Source organism: Opisthorchis viverrini (assembly GCF_000715545.1).
Source record: "Opisthorchis viverrini unplaced genomic scaffold opera_v5_237, whole genome shotgun sequence".
In the NCBI taxonomy this organism is placed as follows: domain Eukaryota; kingdom Metazoa; phylum Platyhelminthes; class Trematoda; order Opisthorchiida; family Opisthorchiidae; genus Opisthorchis; species Opisthorchis viverrini.
The window spans coordinates 186,562-202,245 of record NW_008751895.1 but is presented as its reverse complement, the minus strand read 5'-3'; positions in this window follow the sequence as shown (position 1 = coordinate 202,245).

The following is a 15,684-nucleotide window of genomic DNA, read 5'->3' as shown; positions in this document are numbered from 1 at the left end:
GGTCGGGTCGGGTTTGTTTGCTATGATAGCCCCTAGGGTTTTACTAACTGAAGTATGCGTTTTTCGCTCAAACATTTCAGAATGGTCGATGGCGAGCATACAAAGGACAACGGGTTCTAATGACGTTAGTAGTCATATTGTGAGGCGACCTAGATATAAGGTCGTTTCACCCTCAACTGTAGGAGTATGAGGACAGCAATTTGTTCCTTCTAGACTATGGAAATGCCAGTGCTACCATACCACAAAGAACGAGTTAGAAAAGGCCCGATCCTAAAAACCCTTTACCCCGATCGTCCGACAGTTGATTTTTGCCTCGGCTACATAACCTGATACAACCGAAACACTGCTAAAAACCGAGCTCCTAAATGCTACTCAGAACGAACCTGTAGTACACCGCAGCACTAGGAGCGAGGCTTCAGTGCATTATTCCTTGCGTCCAAATGGGAGGTCAGCGCTCAGAGCCAAATGGGTACAGCTTTTGATTGTTGGCTTTTAACGTGTCCTCTCAATAGGACCTCACGAATCGTCATGTCAGACCGGGGTGTGGAAAGCTCCAGATGGGTTATTTCAGATCGGTGCTCTGGACATCGGAAAAACAGACAGATCTTCACAAGTGTGACCAAATACCAGCGCGTCATGATCAGAGAGTAACAACACTGCAACTAAAACTGTACGGAGGAACACCAGGATCTTACTGGATAGGCGTAATAGTGATACACCTGAACGACGGAGAGCACTTGTTGCCAAGAGGCTTAAAGGACGCAGTATCGACATTGCGGTGTTTAGTGAGACAAGGAAGCCAGAATATGAAAAGTTTTTGAGGCTGAAAATGAGCACATTTAATTTTGGACAGGAGCTTCGAAAAGACTAAGTTCGCACAGTTCAACCTCCGGTCGGAAATCGAATGTGATCAAGTGAGTTAAATGTCTCAGTGTACAGAGGACAGCCATGAATGTAGGGAGAATCACAAACAGCAGCTTCGCATATGCATCCCATGGGATGACGCATTACCTGCCAAAGTGTGTAAGTTTGGTAGAAGAGAGCCTTGATATAAATTTCAAGTCTGTCCAGAGGCTGAGGTGATTCTCCGGGACTACTAGGGTACGAATATCGTGCTCTCATTTGCAGCGAAGGCAGACAACTACCGTAGAATCAGCCTATTTTGTAGTTTCGGCAAAATCTTGACTTGTATTCTGGTGAGTCGGATGAACCGGGCTACTTTGGGTGAATTCGTTTCGATGGAAACAGTGTGGATTCCGAAGAGGACGGAGTAAAATTGACTTAATTTTCTCCGTGAGACAAATACAAGCGAAATACCTTGAACGTAAAAAACCGCCGTATACATTATTCGCTTAATTCAAAATAGGCTCTCGATTCTGTGAACAGAGAAGCACTTCGTTGGGAGACGGGTCACACAGACAAATTTGTCAATCATGTTCAAGGATGCAGGCTTGTGTGCAAGTTTGTAAAGTTACGTCTTTGGATTTCAAAGCGGACACCAAAATGGTACTCGTCATCATTGGCACCTGTAAGAACCGCGTGCTTGTCGTACAGCGGTTGTAGCTTCCACAGTTTCGTCCACCAACGATTTGGGGAAGTGGGGTAGGTAGCTGCGCATTGAAGGTGTGAACACTTTCCCTTCCTTTCCTTTCTTTACCAGACATTGTTTTCCATAGTTGTATGGTTTTTAAGCCCCATAACTTGTTACTAGTGCATAGCTGTCGGCGATCATGACGATGGTTGCGATTATGATGTGATTGGCAGCAAGTGTACTTCCCCGATTGCTCGTCTATCCAGCTTTTTTTGACGCCCGGCTGAGAAATTGGTATTTTAGCCATACAGCCATCACACAATCACATGAGCAGACTGTCGTTGTCATTAATAATTTATTTGTTCCAGATTTAGGTAATAGGATTGGAGTGAAGTCGAGTAGCCTAAGCATAGAATTTATGAGAGTTTTGGCAATGCGGAATCCAGACAGGAATGTGGGTGAAATAAATCAGTGATATGATTGTGATGAGTGATGAATCACTAAGCCTTCAGTGCAGGTTCACGTCATACTTGTTGATCTGACGTACGCATAGATGAGCTATATGTAGCTTGTGTACTTTGTTACCCATCATTGTGTATCACATCGATATTCATATTCTGGTTGCAGTAACCAACAAATTAACCGCAGTATTTTTATAGCGAACTGTCGTGGATTGTGTGGTGGTCACTGTGAATAAACGAATGAATGAATGTAACTAGAAGCTGTTTAATGTGCTCAATAGGTGGCGTACATGTTTATCTGAGTTCTTCCTAAGGGCATCAATTCATTGTAGTCTACTGTACGCTCATGACTCTCATCAGGAGTATTAAATCTAACTTTACATCATCATGATTCCCTATCGATTTGCTTAATCCGTGCATGTACTTTTGGTCTTCACTTGTTTTGCCACAAAGGGCGTCTCGTCCGACACCGGTATATCAGCATGTGTGTATGTGTGCGTGGATATGCTCAGCTGACCTGTTTGCTGAGACGTCCCTGATGTGTCCTGTCACGAGTCCCGTGCCATCGAACCATCAATCAGAATTATGAGACTGTCCTCGATAGAGACGACTGCATCCCACACTACCGAGCCACCATTCCGCTGGCCGCTGTTTGGTGTGCGGACCTTGACACTGCACTGTGCTAGTCAGTGACAGACTTGTGCACTTCTTGACCTCACGAGCGTGGACAATTGAGTGCTGTTGAGGTCCTTGGTAGGGAACATTGAGTGACGCATAGGCTTTCGAACCCAATTCTTCATTTTCATATGTAGGATCGTCAAATCTACGCGTGACTCAAAGTTCTGTATCAGGAACCTCAATTGTGAAAAGTGAACACTTCAGTTGGCGGTTATATGAAGTAGGGCAACAAGGACTGACATTTATCAAAAACCGCTCGAACCATCAATGACACTAAAAGTGTTTCGGCTTCCCGAGTCTCTTGCCAGGATTTTCCTCTTGCTATAATATCGTCTTCTTTTTTTCATCTTGTGTACAGCTAACCATGGATAAAAAGAAAAACAAACAGTCAAAGAATCACATCGAAATTTGCGTCCCTTTGCACTGTTACATACCACTCCCAATCTACTCTGATTATGCGCATCAAACACTGAGGACGAAGAAGCCAGGTTCGCTAATTTTATCATATGTAAATGTATTGTTTCGGACATACTTTATATTTTTTATTTGGTTCTGACTTAAGTTCGGATTACCGTGTGTGTTGTGGCCACGAAATCGATTAGAAGTTCAGTCTGTGTTATTTGCTGTTGTAGAGTGATCCATATCACTATCTGTACTCTGATGGGAAGGGTGCTTTTGATTGAGCTACCATGGACAGTACGAATGGTTTCCCAATGTATAAGTTACCACTCTGTGTGAACACACAATCTGTCCCTCCATCTCACCGGGTAAGTCAAATTGGGTGCTCCTAATTTCACTGGAGAACATCACATCGCAAATTCATCGATCGGGAACAATTGCAAATCGAAAGGATAACGTGCACAGTCCGTTTGCCGTGTTCCGCGGTAGAAGTCCGCTGGAGTGAACATGACCGTTACACACCAGTATTTGAGCTGTTCAAACGGCACTGCAGTCGCATTTCGGCGAAATAAATTTTAGTGAGTTTCTGGCATACAGGCCTCTTCATGACACCATGGGACACCATGGATTTAGTTATTCCTATCATTATCTGGTAACTTGGTAATTTTACCCTCCAGGGTAACCCTCCTCAAGTCTCGAGTGGTTAGATACGTTGTTCCACTGAAATATTGTCTGTATTTATTGGCATCATACATGTGTTGTTGATACAAGGCAATCAGGATCCATGGCGTTGAGAATCTAAGAAAAGGTATATAACAGGAATAACGTGATAGCGTCCCCATCCCCTGGCGTTGTGTTCAGATAGACAACTGCAGTTATATGAAACGTCCAGTGGAAGTTCACCTCATTCGACTTCTCGGACGGATGGAAAATCTATAAGGGGAGTGCACCGAGATGAAACAGCTTCATAGAGGACACAGGGTTGAGGATCGGATTTTTCTCATTGTACCAACATCGGAGTGCACAAACCCTCAGTTTGCAGCTTCGGCAAGTTTACATTCCAGTAAGGAAGTATAATAAAAATATCACATGCCACTGATTAAAATTCACTGTCAATCTGTGCTGTAAAGTCGGGAGATTGCGGGATCGAATCTTTTGGGTTTCATGAGATACGCACTGCTGAGGAAATGGCTGTGCACTGCTTCTTTGCTTTACAACTTACATTGACTTCACTTACTCGACGAACTCCCCATTAAAAATTCCCAAACCATTTCACAGTACCACTAACTGTGAATAACTCCGAAAGTAGAATAGTTCCTACGACAAATGAACCCCTCAAGTGAGAAGTTATCACGAGAGCAACCAGCCAACGTGTGCCCATTTGACGGGAATCACGTGAGCAAAAGATGAGCGGCGTTATATCCTGTCTAGCTGCTGTCTAGTCACACTGTGGAGCAGCTGCTCGTGGTCGTGCAGCGAGTTTGAATCGCTCTGGAGATTTCCGAGAAATGAACCGCTGCTTAAGCTAGTGAACACTTTGCTTTGGTACAGCAAATTAGCACTGAGTACGCAGCTGGCATCTTTAGATGGAACGATTCGCAATCAGAATACCAAATAAAGGTAGTCCACCTGGAGGACACAATGCAGAAACACAAGACAACTCAATATCATTCAGTTCCGCGTAACTATTCTCGTTTGCATCGCTTTATGAGAACGCGTCTTCCCGATAACCTGCTATGTTCTTCACTTTTCCTCATGGAAAAGTATCGCTAACGTCCAACAATTGTGGGTCTATTAGTGCATAGTTGGTGGTAACGATAATACAAATCAGAAGGTGAATGTGCACTAATAGAAGTTTTGTATGGTTTGCGACGCTTATGAAAATAAATACAGTGCGAGGATGGGAGCAAGTCAAAAAGGGAACTTATCGGATGCGAGAGTCCCTCGGTGGAAGTCCGGACGGCGGGAACGTGTTTTTCTCCGCAGTTAGACTGCTACACGTACTCCATGGTTGTCCGTGGACTTGTGGAGAGGTTGACGTCCTGCTCCCTGCGCGCGCGCGAGTCTGTGTGTCTTGACTGGGTTTGGTTTCTCTTTATGTAGGTCCCAGTGCGTAAACGTGGGCGCGTCGGCACATGATTGGTCGCTACGCTGACTAGGCGGTGCAGACAATCGATGTCCGATGAGTCAGCTTAATGCGACGTGTTTGTGCGTATGGGAAAAAAGACAAGCCTCGCGATCCAGTGAGCGACTGTGAGTTGAACAGTCAAGTATGTGGGTGACTGGGTCGCTACAGGTCCACCGCACAGATTCTTCACTGGCGTGTCTGCGTAACGGATGGACAAACTAGAGCATTCATTTCGGCCTAAATGATAAATTCCATTCCACCCTCATGTAAACGGTTGAAATTATATCTTTACAAAGGAGATTTTTCCACCCCTATAGGGTTCTTACCAAGCGCCCCACTGAAGGCATTTTCCGAAAGGGGGATGTAGTGTGTTGTAGGTTTTTCCGTTGCATGGAAGCAAGCGACAGGATTTTAACAATCAATTGTCATTTAGCCCCCCCCCCCACGTCAAAGTCGTCAGAATCAACGGATTTGTCATTCGTGTCTTGAATGTCACAACTACTGAAGTTCTGCTCCTCGAATTAATTAATCACGGGACTCTAGCTATTACAAATTAGCCTCGTGATTTGCATTATTGAATTCCCAGTGGCTTATGTGGTAATTTCAAGTGGCAATAAGAATGTGCCTTCACTGAGTGCCCTCAAACAGCCACTCTGAGCCTAACTGGGCGTGTGATAGTCGAGTTTCACATGTATGCAGATTGCTCCGGTTATCTACCATACTGATCTGTGTCGGTCAGTGTCTTCCGAGTGATCCGTTATGAGTTTGAACTGATTAGACCCCACAACCAAACAGACATGTTTGCTTTGTTATACTTTACGCCATGTCTTCTGCAGTAGGACGTTTTAGCACAGAATAGTTTTTGACTGATCCGCCTCATGGTGAAAGAATACATTGCTACAATGTCCCTACAATACTTGAGGTTCTTCCAGCAGCTGGTAAGGGTATTCTGATTTTTTACGTTAGATTTTCAAACACACCGAATACCAACGAAGATGTGCGATTGAAGTCAGTCTAAGCCGGAAGGCTGAGAAGCGCCATCTTTGACGGTTTCATAGGCAGTGCACGGCCCACAAGCCTCTGTGGAGACCTCGGCCTGCTGACCAGTCGCAAAAAGCTACACCATTCAGCGATTCGCTAGCACTAAAGCAGAATACGGCATTAGTCCTATCTCAGTCGTGCGGTTCACATCATACGGTCATGTATTAAATGACCGACCAACTACTTGTGGTCGGCTAGTGTAGTGTTCAGCTATTAATCGGAATACCGTAGGCTCAAATTCCTATTGAATGAAACAGCTGTGCACAGCTGATTTCAGTACAGATTAGTTCACCTACAGGAATAAATCGCGGCTTAGAAGCCAGTAAGAAAAAAATGTCTGCTGTATGAGGTGCTTTCTAGAATCAGACACTTAAGCTAGTTTCGTTTACGTTTGTTCACGTTGCTCACGATTCACACTTTGATAAAGACGTTTTCGTCAATGGTACTCAAAGGCCTATTTCCGGAGTGAATGGATACAAATCAGTGCAATCCTCCGAACGGCTTCTGAGTGTCTGATCATCCCCTCTCATGTATGTTTGGATAGTCATTGTAGTGGTTCCCTGATAGAACATTATGGCATTACAGCTGAACAGGATTTGCTCATTTCTTCACTTCAGCACATTTCTTTATATTCGGGTGTTCACATTTAACCATTTGGGATGAGACTGATCCCACTATTCGTTCCATATTATTTTGAACTAACTACTCAAGTAGACATATTCCACGAATTTTTGATATGTGTGAACAATTATCTACGGCCAAGGGGCGCCAATCTTCTGATACCAAAAGTCCGCAAACACAATCTCCGCTTCACCGCTTACTCAGAACGTTTCATCTTTAACGTAGCATCGGGCGCGGCTAAAACCGAATGGTGTGAATACACGAACAAATCAGTCTATCTTATTTATTTACTTATTTTTCTCTAGTCGTTTACTAAACCTGGATTAGTCTGTGAACGAATTGTAAATTCGCTAGCAATAAGAATACGAGAAAAGAATCACAACAAAATGTCCTTAAAAGTCAAGGAGAGTCTCCACAACTATTTGAGAGAGATTTTAAGCGTTGATACCAAGCAAGGCAACGTATGTATTCATGATCAGTCAATTCGTTGTACTTGAGAGTCTTTGATTAACGAAACACCATGTCAGTTTATTTTTCCGTAAGTCTGTTTCTCTAAAAAATGCTACAATTTTTTCAGCATCCCTTCCAGTCCCAGTGGTTTACCAACAGACTCTGCTAAAGGTGTATCACTTATCCAGAAAACCCAATCTATTATGAATACGTTTGATTCTCTTCGTCATAAGTTCCTTTGGCTCGGGAATGGCCGTACTACTTTCTCAATCTTCGTTATGACCGGTTTGGTACTGGTTGACAGACAGTCCCTGACTGCGTCTTGCAGAGCCATTATACAATGGTCGGTATTTATCTGTGGACCGGCGGACCCTACTGAGGAAATCTATGGAATACTAGAATGATCGACTGACATCGCACAGAAACGGTCTTATGTCCACCCTGGCACCTACTCGGTGCATTTTAGTTTTGTTTCTGAGCGAATGCACTTGGGCAACGATTCTTATCATACTCCTTATCGCATTTTATTATCGCAAGGTCGAGTCGCATTCCATGGCCATGTCCCTATCTCCGTACTAACATGAGCCTTTCAACCGAAAATAACTTTATAGCGTATCGCTTGTCTCCATATCGCGTGCGTTATGGTATATAACCGTAGAATTGCAATTAGTGCTACTTCCCTTATTACATCGTCGCATCCTTTTTGCTGCCCTGCTCCACCCAATCGTTACCACTTTGATATCTAGCGCTGGAAGTTTGTTAGCCGTGCTTCACCACCAGCGACAAGAAGTTGGCGACTATCTGCTTATCTGTTTACCTAGGTATCTGGTTCATTTAGTTACTTTAGTGTGAAGTTAACCAATTAACAGGAATATTCCTGCTCGTCACTTAAATAGCTGCGAACTGTTGTATGCGGATTACGTGAAACACGAACCCGGGACCAAATAACGCTTATATCTGAACAAATGACTGAGTCAATTGGCTCAGTGTAGGTGACACTGAATTGGTCTTGTCTCTAAAACTATGTCTGTCTTACAGAATGCTTCGTGGTGGTATGTACTGATTTGTCGACCCATGTATGGACCAGTATCATTGGGTATTCACTGGCTTCTACCAGTTAGCTGCTAGCAGGTGAACTATATCCACATTTTAAGCAAACGATGCTTTGTCTGGTTATATGATTGTATACAACATATCAAGAATGGTATTGTGTCACACGACTCGGCGCCTGAACACTGATGAGTGACGTGATTTATCAATCATGTATTGATTACCATTTGTTCAAGGGATGTTACAGCTCAAGAACTCCTCGGATTTAAGAGAAAATACAGTGATGTCACTTTGATCACAGTGAACGGAACCTGAATGATTTCAAGCGAATATGTGCTGTTTGGAAAATCAAATAAAGTGGAAATGCGAATCGAGTTACTGTCACCAACGGAGCGAGGTGCTGATCCTGTCAATCCAGGCACCGCCTCAGGGGCAAGTAAAACGGCACTAACGACGGTCTCAATGCAACAATGCAAGGAAGCAGATGAAAGAGAAACTCCGGTTCCACTTTCTCCCACTCCGTTTCCGTCGGATACAACGACAGTGTTTGTCAAGTGTGCCAGCACAAACCCTTGCAGTCCAGTATGGTCTGGAGTACGAATAGGTAGACTGCCGAACTGGAGACCAAAAGTTCTATCGACCTATATCCCAGATCGAATTAAGCTAAACTTGAAAAAAATCAGTCCACGATATGTAACTATGACCCACTGGGATTATGATCCTACTAGGAATTCCACTACGTCAAACGAAGCCATGAGTGTAAGTCTTTTTTGACGAGTATTTCTTTTTTAGTAAACACAGTGGAATGTAGTTTGCTTACCTAAGAACTTTAAATGGAACTGCCTATCTGGCAATAAGCATACGACCTCTGCATTTTGCAATCTGTAAAATTTGTCGAACCTCGGCACTCAAGGCCTAGAATTAATCATCGACAGCTGGGTTATCTGAAGTAAATATCTCTCCACAGTGACGGACACACTACTTCTGCATTTTGCAATCTGTAAAATTTGTCGAACCTCGGCACTCAAGGCCTAGAATTAATCATCGACAGCTGGGTTATCTGAAGTAAATATCTCTCCACAGTGACGGAACACACTACTCATAAGGCTGTTCAAAACTCTCCGAATGTCCACGCAGTAGTGAATGCGTGTAAGACAGTGGCGGTCTTTTTCCTCCCGTGTCCTCGCTCTTGTTACCGGACCCATTAGAGTCGGTCATACGGTACTTCAGCAAAGGGTTCACGGAGTGTTACCCTTTCCAGCTAGGGTAGGTGAGAAGTTTACTGAGGACAACTTTGGGGAAATCAGTTTACTCGATTTTTCAGCGGTAAACTAGTGGGGACTGTCGCTGATTGTCAATCGTACATATGATAGAATCCTTGCGTGCAGATCACCAGATATGATTCAAGACAACTATATTTAGTTTGATGAACGCAGGGGGTATATGTGTTCGTATACTATCCTGTGCTTGAATGTACCCCATGGGGTGGGTTTCCTTTGTCGTTTTCGGTGAGGTAACTAGATGGCGACTGTCACAGTAGGATAAAACTCACCAAACACACGCACTTACACAGGTTATAAAGCAAATCAATAAAGGGTGATTGAATCAAAATGGCCAAGAGACATTTCTTTTAAACGCAACCAGGTAGTACCAATGATTACATCTCGGATAAATTGCTTGCTACGATTAGGCCTCTTCAGGCACATCAGTAGGGCTGCGTGTATTTGCCAAGCAATGATCCGAATATTACAAGCCCTGCTGCGCTTGTATTGCATGGAGACAGTTTACGGGTCTGCTTCTAATTACGGCCACTTTGTAATTGTAGCTAGAATGCTCTGTTTTCTAGCCTGACTTATTCTGCAAACCTAATTGGTCAATGTTAAGTGTACTCATGAGCTCTTGGACCGAGAAGTATTTCACTTTTCTCCATGTAAACCTATATATCGGGGGTGAGATGACTTACTGGTTAGAGCGCGAATTTACTGACCGGAAGGTCCGCGGTTCGAAACCGACCTCTGCCTCTCGACTTCCCTGTCTAGGCTTGGGCAACCTGGCACTATCCCAGCCTTCGGGTTTCCTTTGGGAGGCATGGCATCTAGGCACCGTAAAGACGTTACAAATGAACGAGTATATTTTATGTGAACCTATAGACGGCACAGTTCGAACATCACTTAAAGCAACTGTTCTGTTTTTAGTAAACGACTCAACTTGTCTTTTTCCAGTGAATCAGTTACAGCATCCTCCCCCAGCGAACACTAAATAAATGAGGTGAATACATGTTTATCATACAAATTCCTTTTGCCGACGGTCTGACGCACTCATTTTCTTTTGACACAATGCACATGAGTAGGAATCGCAGCAGGCTTTCAATCTTCAGCGCATAAAACGTTTGATTTGCTTTGCATTCCTGAGATAACATCTGCATTGGAGCTCATGCACCACCTATTAAAAATGGTTCTTTTCTGGTACACTGGAGGTGCTCCGTTCAGCAACGTCCTCCACATAAGGAATATTAAAAACTTTGTAATCTACTACTCATAAGGTTGCTGAAAATCCGTGGACAACCCACGACCGGTTTCGCCCTTTTTGGGGCTCATTAGGTAGATGCAGTCCCCGGGTTTCCGTCAACCTTATGTTTTACTTGAAACCAAATTGCACGCAATTAGCGATTATACACTCATTTGCAAAATAATTTGTTTTTTCGAGGGACTCACCTGGAACCCAGCTGAATCTCAGGCAACTGAATGTGCAACTGAATGTGAATATTAAAAACTACCTGGACCATGAAGTGAAACTAAAATAGGTGGGTTGAACATAAGATTTCTTTGAAAATAACAAAATACGGTACGGCTACACATGGTATGAGCGCGTTATGGAATGTGTAAATTTAGCTCAAAGTATAAGGTTCATGGTACCCCTGAAAGTTAACTACAACACGGTGTGAAATTAAATTCGGACTGTTTTCGATCAATTCACAACGACAGGTTTTACCGACCGTGCAGACAAGTGCATCATTAATGTGCACACAGTTTAAAGGTGAATCAGTCTGAATAATGCAGGAAGAGCAGCACTGTTACCGGATAAATTCAGTTTTTGCCCTGTCATCTGCCCCAGAATGTGTGAAACAGAATAAGAAAGATAAATTACAACGCATGTTACGTAGTCTACACAGGCTGTAGGAAATAGCCCAAGCAGTTGAACCCAAAGTAACATTCAGGTCTATCTGAGTGCAGACTATATGTGTAGAATGATTGATCAGCATTGCATCAATGAACGTTCGGCGTATCAAAATGTCTTTCTACCTTAGATAATTCATGATTTTCTGTGTGCGGTTTGAACACATGATACCATTTTGATCTGATGACAAATGGTCTAAGTAATACGAAGGTCAGAAACTATGCAGAATTCCACTTGAATCATTGGCAAAATTGAACTCGTTTTGACAGCTAATCTGACAGGCGGGAAAATGGATCCTTGTGACTATCATCACATGGCCACGGTGGCTTGTATATTTTGACCACATTCGCCCATGTACATCTACTAAACTAGCAATTAAGCATAGCAATATGGCTGACCACCTATCCACTTATCGTTTCGCACAGTGTTTCGTTAGTTTTTATATCGAAAGAGCAAGTAAGCTAGGCATATGCTAAAATATTTGAAGTTGTCAAAGTAGGACCTAACAGAATGAAAAAATCACCCTCTTCTTGGTTACATTATTTGTTAGACATTTCGTCGCCGCAGGTTATTCGGTTGACGCAACTAAGTCGTTCACCGCGACATAGGGCTATCGATGACGATGATTCCATCGTCTGAGTTGAGTGGAACTGACTCTACCTCCATTCCTTTCTGTATGACTCCACTCGTGTTTGTCAGTAGCGTTGTCATGCTGCGTTGCTTCCATGCTGATTCCACGTGAATTTTGTGCATTTAAAAGACGAAATGTTGCAGACGGCTTTCTTTGTATGGATTTTACGCTTTGCACGACTTGAAAGTTGATGAGCAATCATTTAAAAGGGGCATGCGTAAACTAAAGTCCGGTCGTCCATCGTTCCCATCCACGCAATGAAGCTTAAAATGACTGCGAGACTTTTGTAGCTTTCGTTAATTGTTGTTTCATCCAGTGATTCAGGGTACCTGCTTGCATTGGTGGGCCGAATTCTCATTACAACATTTTGAAGCTGAGTTGTGCTTCGTAGTCTCATTAGCTAAACGAACAGAGTGACCCAGTGCATTCATTCAGACAGATTAACTCGTATTTATTAACAATTGGACGAAGATTAGGTGTAAAACAATCCTCAAAAGAGGACATGCGCAATGAGGAACACTATCGTCATAGCATGGAGCCATTTCCTGAAAGCACTGGAAAATCACTTCAGAAGAGATTCCGTATAATGACGAAATTTACAAGACGTACCCATATGTTTCACTTTATTTCGATTGTTTCCTGTGTGGGGATTACCCAACTTCTTGAATACCTCGAGTCCCAACTGTTCAGGCGCGGCATGCCGTGACAAGGCTCGCGTAGATATCGAACTGGTGTTGGATCGTAAACAGCAGCTTGGATATCAGACAGTTTTCTTAATGACAACGCCAGTCTTGGCGCAGTTCAGAGGTAGAAACAGCTCTTCTGATGTCTGTGGTGGACGGCGAAATACACGTTTAAATCATGGAAGACTGCGATTAGCTGCTCGAGTGATACGATGTCCAAGAATTGACGTTGGTACTCTTCTTGTGTTACACGATCTTGTCGAGAATATTTTTTGAGACGACAATGGTTCAAAATCTGTGTACCAGTGTCCGAAGTAGGCAAAACGCTTCAACAGTCGTCCTTATCTATTTTGCAGTTAAGGTAGTATACTGAGACTAGACCGACCCATTGATGGAATATAATAGTTCTTGTCATTAAGAATGATGAGCTGGTGGCTGGTTGCAAACCTTAATCCTCAACGGCATGCGCTTCTGTGCAGCGAAGTAGTGCAGTGTTGTAGCATTTACAGCCAAAAAGGTCCAACTCAGCCGGTGCCAACCTTCTACACTCGGTTCACCCAGCTATGCAATTTAAGTTATCGGATTTCTCTTTATTAGAAACTGACATGGATGCACTCAGCATATATATTCTGCGTTTATTATGAGGCTTTATGGTTCAGCTATATCGGGTAGTTGATTTTTCCCAGTTTTCTGAATTCGTTTACTTTCAGTGACAGAATCCCAGGTATTATTCAGCCTCTATATTATGTCAGTCCTGTCATTGTTGTTTTTGTGGCTCTCTGGGTGATGTCGGCTTCTCAAATGTCAGACGTTACCTTCTCGGAAATAAAACTGCCTCTTCAGTAGAAAACTCTGCCCTTGATGGATCTATCTCACACATTCTCAATACAAATCGAAAGGGACACTCTTCATTTCATGAGTTTGATCCGTATGGAGAGCTATATTTGACTAGGTTGCAGACCTTAGTAGCTGAGAGGAAATCCTAACCTACGGATATACAACCCAGACTACCACCTTACAGAAGCTGAGCCGATTTGTTGCCATCAAAGGATTTGAAAGCTCCGGAAAATTTGGAACTTGTTCTAGTCACTGCAACAAATTCCCGTCTTAATGGTGCACGGTATTCTCAAAATGTACTTGTAGTTTGTGATGCTGTCCATCCGAAGGTGTAGCACAATGGTGGTCCGATGTTTCCCTTGGCGTTATGTACTACTACTGTCTGTTCCACCTGCGGCTCACCAGGTGAGGATATATCCCACATAGTAGGACCCAAACTGGGTGAAACTATTACACAGTTCTAGTGTGCTCTTTATCCAATGTTGTAAGAAGTCTGTCATATCGGACACTTCCAATTACCTCTTCAACAAAATCTTCTATATCGGGCGATAAAATTCTCTGACCAGGCAATTTTTCGAACAAAATCTCCCTGCGTTTAGGCAAAAAACTCACAGAAAGATAAGATAATAAGATTATCGTCCAGTTGTAACGCCCTTTCATGCCTAGCTGGATTATCGTCCAGTTGTAACGCCCTTTCAGTGCCTAGCTGCCATGCTACCCGAAAGGAGCACGAGAGCTGCAATACTGCCAGGCTTTGCATCGTTGAAGCACTGGGTTAATCTTGGGGAGGAATCAGTGACATCGAACGGGCTTACTAGACGGTTGTAGTGTTAGCAGTTGCATTGGAACTGAAGTGTGGTGAGCTTTCAAGCAAGGGGCCACGGCTAAAGTGAATTGGATTAGAAAAGCTGTATATATATGTGGTAGTTCAAGGCTTGGTTTCAGAAATCAGAGTGATCCGAAAACGATGAACCTGCATCGTTACTCAATATACTGCTTTCCCTTGTGTCCTACCCGGTTCACCATTCGATGGCAGGTGTATAGAGAACTCCGGTAAACTATCCAACTCGCGTTCATACCAACGACCTAGTTATTTTGTAGTCACAACGAGGTGGGTGTTGATTGGTGAACCACATCCCGACTAATTCAGGTAATGGTGACCGCTCATAGTGTCCATTGCAACCGGGGTTGTTGTCAACACAAAATTGAAACCAAAACCCACAGCGTGGTCCCTAATGCTGATGCCCCGGATGATACATTTATGTTAATTCCAGCCACACTCCCTCCAATTTTACTTTATTTTACACCAGTTGCGTACATTTATTCTTTGAAGCCCTTTTATCCTACGTCCGATTCGTTTTAGTTCTTCTAATCGTCACTGATCCCTTTTCTTTCTTTACGAAAACATCGTGACCGACAGCTCACCGTAGCAGCCGACCCTATCTCACATCAAAACAAGTAGGCCTAGGTTTGGTTTCATCTAGATAGTCCTTTATATGGATTAGAGTGGTTGTGACGCACTTCGTCACACACTGAGCCTACCACGTTGCTTCTGTGCACCTGATCAGTCTTTTGCTATCAAACCGATTCGTTCTTCGGCCATACCTACTTGAATGGCCCGAAAAAAGTTTCATTTTGTTCCCACTCTATTTTGCTGATTTTTCGCCACACTTTGGCTGCTATTTAAGTGCAACCAGAAGCCTATATTGGTAGATTGTCTGTTTAACTAATGATCGAGCGACAGTTACAGATTAAATTTTTTAAAAAGTATCCCTCTTATCAGTCAACCTGGTTTGCTGTAGAGGAGAATACTGGTAGCTCAGGCTGAGATGAGAAATTTGAGTGCAAGAAGCAAGGAACCCCTTAGAGTCGGATCAACAAAGAACACAAGCCGGAACACAGTGGGGTCAACGACAGGTCACTCCAGCATCAATCAGAGTATTAGGGTAAAGGAGGCCGGGCTAGAAAGTCACGTGGTCATCGATCAACCAGGACAT